The 7,645-nt window shown below is 33.7% G+C and overlaps 1 protein-coding gene across 1 annotated transcript in view; it reads left to right on the top strand.

Annotated features, from left to right (window-relative positions):
• Positions 1-2,316: 2,316 nt before the first annotated feature.
• Positions 2,317-7,645, top strand: part of LOC148945559 (uncharacterized) — a 49,242-nt gene continuing 43,913 nt past the window's right edge. Inside the window, exon 1 of the mRNA XM_089098706.1 lies at positions 2,317-2,342. The gene's annotated coding sequence lies outside the window, so the exon portion shown is untranslated. The remainder of the gene's footprint in view (positions 2,343-7,645) is intronic.

Genomic DNA, 7,645 nt, shown 5'->3' with positions numbered 1-7,645 from the left:
ACTGGCTACTTTTGGCTATTCAAACTTAGCAACATGTCAATGTTTTTTCCTTGAGCATTTGTTCTACCTTTCAGTGATTAAATACAAAAAAAAGAAAACAGGTTTTTTCAACTGAAAGTAAGGTTCATTATTAAAACTTAAAACAAACAGAAATTATTCTGTATATGAGAGGGATGCCCTTCATATACGTTTTTTTCTAGTATTTTAAAAACAAGCTTCTTATTCTAATTAAATAGCCCTTGTGTTTCAGGAGTTGTTTTTAAATAATTGGAACTCTTTAAAGGAGGGGGTAACTCCCCTTGCATACGGAAGGATTTCTTTTTGTTTCAATTTTCAATATGTCTCCCTAGTTTCCGTTGAATTTTTTTTTTTATTTAATTTTTGGTTGTTATCCTTTAATACCAGGAAATCATCACTACAAATCCGTCCCTGCTGAAAATTCCACCCAGATATTTTCTTGTGGACAATTTCGCCTAGAAATTTCTCTTACGCCTATTTCCATTTGAAAAAAAAGACTTGTCTTTCATTTAATTTTTGATCTTTTTCAAATCATGCCGTAAAACTCCTTCAACAGGAAATTTTTCATTGAAATCCCATCCTCCGAATGGAAAGTTTCTTCCACGGAAAATCCTCTGATGAAGAATTTCTCCCGCAAAAAATTTCCACATGGAGAATATCTCCTGCGAAAAATTCCGCCACGAAGAATTGCTCCCACTGAAAACTTTCCCATGGAAAATTTCCCCCTTGGAAACTCCCTCCCTCCCACAAAAAATCTCCCAGGCAATTTTAGCCTCTCTCAAAATTTACCCTGGATAATATTCCCGAAACATCTATAGATGTTAAATTGAATCAGCAAAGAGAAAGTAAAATAAATTTGATATAAGAGTTCTGGCAAATTCTCACGTGTAATATTCTCCTTATAAGTTCATCTTCGAAAACTTCCCTGCCCATGGAAAATTCTCCCCGCGGAAAATCCCCTTGCGCAAAATTTCCCTCCCTAAAAACGTCTGTTTACTTCCAAATAACAGAAACTATATGTAAACAACAGACAAAATTCATAACTTATAGCCCTTCCTCCGGGTACCAGGGGGGGATCATGACAATTTCCTCGGAACATCTCTACAACAAAAATTGAATTGGCAGAGAAACATTATGACGAATTTCGTATAGGTGTTATGACAAATTCTCCTGTGTAAAATTCCCCCTGTTTATTTCAGCCCCGTAAACGTCCCCGCCCATGGGAAATTCTACCTGTGGACAATCCCCCCCCCTAAAAGTTCCCCTCCCCTAAAAAGGCCTGTTTAATGACAAATAAAAAATACGATACGTAAACAATAGGAAAATTCATAACTTAAAACCCTTTCCTCAAGTTGCGGGGAGTCAGGCTATCTCCGGAGGAACATTTTTTCGATCTTTCAACTATGGTGAACAAAATGAATATCTCAAAATTGGGATCGGGTGTTTTCAGGGAAAAAGGGCTTGGGAGGGGGGCTATTGGCTCTCCAATATCTCGGGTCACTTTAAAAGGGAACTAGAACTGTTATTTTCTTTCGAACGAGCACTTTCTCAAAATTCTTGGGCCTTTGAATTGATGCGATCACGCTGGCGAAAGAAAGAGGAATAAATAAACATGCATCCGTGATTTTTATTCTCACAAAAAATACAAAATTCTACATTTACGCTGACGGGAGGTTAAAATCTTTACAAGTAGGGTTCCATGATATGCTGAATTTGATGGTACGCTTTTCTTTAAGATTCTTTGACTTTTTGGGGGGTTTCTCCCCTTTCCCAAAAATCACGCAAATTTTCTCAGGCTCGTATCTTTTGATGGGAACACTAAACTGAATGAATTCTATATATTTGGATTCAGCATAGAAAGCCAATTCTCTTTTATATGAGCAAGGCCTATCAGCTTAGAAGGCATTAATACAGCCAAGGCCTTTTGGAGGTTCTCAGCAACATTTGGAAGTCCTCCTGACTAAACGTATTTTGAGTTTGAGAACAGGCTATACCAACTTATGGATACAGGTAAGTATGCTGTGTATCAGCATGTATGAGTCAATGGATTAAATGCATCATTGTTCTTCTTCTCGCCCATTTTCCATAACAATTTTCTATGTTGGATCTTTTCTGCAGGACGTTTACCAGTAGCAGAAAAGGCCGAAAATAGTCAAATATGTTCAAATATCGCTTTCAATATCGATATTTTCTTTTCGATATTTGATATCGATATTTGCTGTGATATATCGATATATCAATATCGATATTGAATATCGCCCAACACTAATACTTATAACAAAAGAGTATTTTTTAGATAAATTAATGGTTTTTGTCTGAAGGGAGTAGGCCTATAAATATATATATATGGTAAAATTCTAATTTAGCTACTTTTGGATATCTTGGAAAGGGGCTAGGTTACGAAAATGATACTTTCAGGGATGGGTTTACAGGCTAAAGTTTGTCCTGCGAAGGTATTTGAAGAACTTACTTCCACTCCTTCTCCCTCTAGAGGGTCCTGACCTTTAAAAATCTGTGTGTCATAAAAGTCAAACTTTGCAAAATAGATCTTCTGCTTAAATGAAGTACAATAAAATTATTTTTAGCTTCACAACTTTGCTGGGTCAATATCTAACAAATCATATTATTGAGTTAGGAATAAAGTGAATACACCATTTGATGCCTTTTTTGGTCAATATATACCAAATCATATTATTGAGTTAGGACTAAAGTGAATACACCATTTGATGCCTTTTCTTATGCTGATTACGAATATAATAAGCATTTCTATCACAAATTAATTTCAGCCCCCCCCCCTATGTATGCCAATTCAGGGTTAGGTTAAGTTAGGTATAGCCGATATAGGGGGGGGGGCTGAAATTCATTTTCGATAGAAATGCTTATTAGATTCGTAATAAGCATAAAAAAAGGCATCGAATGGTGTATTCACTATATTTGAAACTCAATAATATGATTTGGTATATATTGACCCTTTTTTATGCTGATTACAAATATAATAAGCATTTCTATCAGAAATGAATTTCAGACCCCCCCCCCCTATATAGGCTATACCTAACCTAACCCTGAATTGGCATAGGCCTATAGGCTATAGGGTGGGGGCTGAAATTCATTTCCAATAGAAATGCTTATTATATTTATAATCAGCATAAAAAAAGGCATTGAATGGTGTATTCACTTTAGTCCTAACTCAATAATATGATTTGGTAGATATTGACCCTTTGCTGAATCCCAATTTCTAAGGTTTAAAGATATGCAAATAAATTTCTTATATTTTGGTAAAAATATTGACATGACTTAAAATTCTACTCAAATAACAGGAATTTAGAACTAATGCCATTTTCAGAACTAAAGCCAGAGAAAAAGAAACTGATAACTGAAAATAAAGCTAAAATAATATTTTGTCAAAATTTCAATTGGTACAGACTTGTCAGGTAGGCAAATTTCAGGACCCTCTAGAGGGAGAAGGAGTAGAGATAGGCACTTCAAAATAACTTCCCGAGACATAGTTGAACCTGTTGACTCACCTCTGAAAGTTTCATTTTCCTAACCTAACCCTTTCTAAGAAAGCCAGAAGTAGCTAAAGTAGAATTTTACTATATATATTTCTTATTGTTTTGTTTTAATTGTTATTGCTAGCAATAGGCCTAACAATTGAGCTAAGAAAGTGTAGGGTGAATTTATTTTTTGTCAATTGTTTACCAATTGCTGTTAAATTAACAAAAATATAGAAGTGGGATACTATTAATAATCTTTTAAGCAGGTATAAAAAGATCTAATTTTGTGTATTCAAATGCTGGGTAGGGTAAATGTACAAATGATTTGACAGTGCAATTTTGGAACCCTTTTTGAAATTTTCCTTCAAAACAGAATAACACCACTTAACCATGACTTCTAGTGCCATCTCTTGAAACTGTTTTTGTATTTCAACAACGGGAAGCGTTGACACATTATCTGGTACACCCAGATAAGAAAAAAAAAACATTCAATTCATTCAGTTTCCTGTTTTCAGCAAGAAAGGAGCTCCCAACAATATTTCAAGTATTTAATGTATGAACTGATGTTACTGGGTTATTTATTGCAAAAAAAGATTGGGATTAGCACCAATGCATCAAGATACATCTTATTTTATCTGAATTATAGTCACATTAGCTTTTTTGTTATACAACTAGAACCATGTAATATAAATATAAAAAGTGACCCCCCCCCCCACAAAAAAATTCCTAAGATATGTTTTGGATGAAACTAATAATCTACATTTGAAAATAAAATCCACCAAGGCAAATAAAATGACACTGAACATCTTAAATTTCTTGAAATCTATTCCCATTGTCCTAGACCCTGTCACTTCTGAAATGCTAGTGAAACTATTTTTTTCTACTGAACTTGTTATACTAAATACTATTTTTATTTAATATTGTGTATTAAAATTTGTTAAACCAGTTTTTTTATACCAAATACTTCATACTTGAAACAATTTTGTTAGTTTTATTACTTCTACTTTTTGAATAGTTTTATACTTTCATACATTAAATGAAGTTGAAGAATGACAAAGAAACAAGAATATATGGGTCAAATATACCAGGTTCCACCCACAGGTATTCTCAAGGTATTTTGACATGTGACAAATACACCAGGTTCCACCAACAAGTATTCCCCAAGTATTTTGACACATGTTGAATTGGATTCTGACTTAAGTCAAAAACAGGTAAATTTTTTGTTGTGTCAAATTTGTAGGTAAAAATGCTCTAATTTTGGAAAATAAGACTTTTGTACTGTTTTCAGATAAAACTTCAAACCTCTCACCAAACAGTTAGATTCCTATATTTTTTTACTACATACTGAGATCCTTTTCAAACCCAAAGTCATTAAATTTATAATTCTGGATTATAAAAACTGTTTTTTTTTTTTACAAAAACTTGTTGTATAATTGGTACCTTTAACCTATTCAATTATAATATCCTAAGGACTGGCCATATGTGCCAAAGTGAGATATTTTGCTTGATATATTTATGGAACATACAGTTTTTTTTATCCTCAGTTTTTAGTACTACTTGAATTGAAGGTGTCTGCTGTTCTAAGCATAAATTTTAGGCTACTAGCCTAATGGAGCACAGAGTCTAAGTGAAAAACAAGGTAAATAAATTTGTCACATTTGGGGGTTTGATTTCTATTGAAGTTGTATTTCAGGCCTTTATAAGTCAATACTTAGTATTGCACTATTGTGGTAAATGTTTTAAAAAGGTTTTGTCCTGTTTGTATTTCCCCAACAAGCCATTAGAAGTTTTGAAAGAGATCACCCAGTTAAAAATACTGATTTTCTTTCTTTGCATTAAGGGGCGCCTGTTGTCCACGTGCAGTAAGCATACAATTCAACTTTGATAATGGATGGATGCAGAAATAGACGGGTTTTAAAAGGAATGACATACATTTATTATGGCAGTGTTTCCATGTCTTTCTATTATGGGCTGTTACTTAGCAAATTTTTTTCCAGGATATTGATTCTGAATTTTTTTTTCCAAAATATAAAAAGCATAGAGATTATTTAATCTAGTGGCAAGAATCTGTAACATTTTAGAAGGAATCTAACATTTAGTGAGCTCTTACAGGTGACTAGTTGTCATCAAGAATTTGTGGTTTGACTAGTACTAAGGGAACAAGAATTGGTTGAAGTTTTCAAATGAATGTATTGAAGCAAATTTTCCTTTGCAAAATGCTTTGTACCTTGATGGAGGAAAACCAAAAGAATGAGCCTGAGGTTATTTTAAATAAATTGGTAATTTTACAAAATGAGGTTATTTTCATTGACAAACATTTTATACATGGGGAGGATTTTTCTGAGAGGGAACTGTCTGAGGAAAGAATTAGCAGACACGTTAAATACTTGAGCAGCTAAAAGAAACTTTCATTACAAACCTAATTCAAAACTTGAATGTTCATTGGGTTTGCCCTACTTATTGAAAAATAAAATATGATTGAAAAATAGACTGAAATAGGGTCGGGGCAGGAATAAATTGAGATTTAAATATATAAACAACTAAAAAAAAATGCAAGTTTTTGGGAAAGTTTGAAGAAAACCATATAAATTCATTCAGATTAGACAGTTGATGCTTTTAAATGCAAGGAACATATAAACATTAATGGTAAAATACATTTCCATAGAAGCAAGACTGCATCCAGAGGTGATTTAACCTCCCCAAAATTTTTTCAGACTGGTAAAAAACCTACAAAAGTGGATATAATCTATTTTTGACAGGTGTTTTTTGTATTCCCCCTCTAAAAAAAACAGCAGATACTGCCTTGCTTAGAATCCATACAAGCAATTTTATTTGTCCCTCGATCAGTAGCATAATTTTGCTAAACTCTGGAGGGAGGGGGGCAAAGCTGGAGCCACTTTTCCCAAATCAAGTGAAAATGACAGTAAAAAATGAGCCATATATTACCACAAAGGCAAAGATATATTAAAGAAAACTGACCAGTTTCTTTGGATGCCTAAATTATGCAGGCTTATCTTAGTTTTGACAAGATTTTTTTGCGAAAAATCAATTTTAGCTGGCGGGGGGGAAATTCAAAGTGAGGTCTGGGGGGGGGTAAAATTGGACCTGCAAGGAACAGTTGTCCCCCCCCCCACCCCCTATCCCATAGCAAATTACGCTCCTGCTCTTGATCTGTTATCCAGAAATGGCTTGCAGATTGTGATAATATGTGGTACTTGTAAGCACCACAATGACTTTCAGAGCCCTGACTTAGCCCTGGGCTTTATTTCCTTCTTTTGTGATAGAAGCAATTGTATTCCTTACGAAATTGCGTATCTTATTGTATATGAAGGGGTTAGAAAATTCATACACATGGGGCTTGCCTTTTATCTTTTGGTCCAGACTGACATTGCATATAAAAGAAAATTTTTGTCAATTTAAAAAAATCCTACCATGGTTTTAGCATAATCTAGACAGGAAAATTTCAATGACAAAGGCAGCTAAGAAACGTAAATTTATATCCACTACATAGTAATAACATACATATGTACAAATGCATTCGTTTTCAGCATTTAAGACATTTTTAGTGCATGTAGTATATAAACACTAATGCTGAAATACATTACCTTTGAAAGCATGTATGCAGTTTTATTTACCGTTCATGGAGGAAGGGATATTGCTATGAAGGGGGCACCAGATTTCCCAGCATTATTTAAAAAAAGATCAGAAATTAAATTAAAAAAAAAATTTTTCAACTGAAAGCAACATCAAAACTTAAAACGAACAGAAATTATTACGTTTATGATTGGGTTTGCCCCCTAGTCAATATATCGCTCTTTACACTAAAGTTTTTTTAGTACTTTCTTTACACTAAAGTTGGAATTTTGTCCCAATTCCTTAATAATGACTCATTAAACACAAGGGTTATTTAATTAGGACAATAAAATTTTTTTTATAAGTACTAAAACACTTTAGCGTGAAGAACGAGGTGTTGAGGAGGGGGCGACCCCACCTGCAAATTAATTAAATTAAGTCCTCTTTTATTGCGCTTTTTTCCCATAGCTCAAAATTTTTTTCAATCTCTTGAATAGAACTTGCTCAATTCTTGATATATTTCGATTGGTTTTGAACAACAGCATACAGCAGATACAGCA

This window comes from Artemia sp. Qi Xiang Cuo, chromosome 13, assembly GCF_049724085.1.
Source record: "Artemia sp. Qi Xiang Cuo chromosome 13, ASM4972408v1, whole genome shotgun sequence".
NCBI classification, from domain to species: Eukaryota; Metazoa; Arthropoda; class Branchiopoda; order Anostraca; family Artemiidae; genus Artemia; species Artemia sp. Qi Xiang Cuo.
Note: the sequence above shows the minus strand (reverse complement) of the source record. Positions and strands in the feature narration are given on the sequence as shown.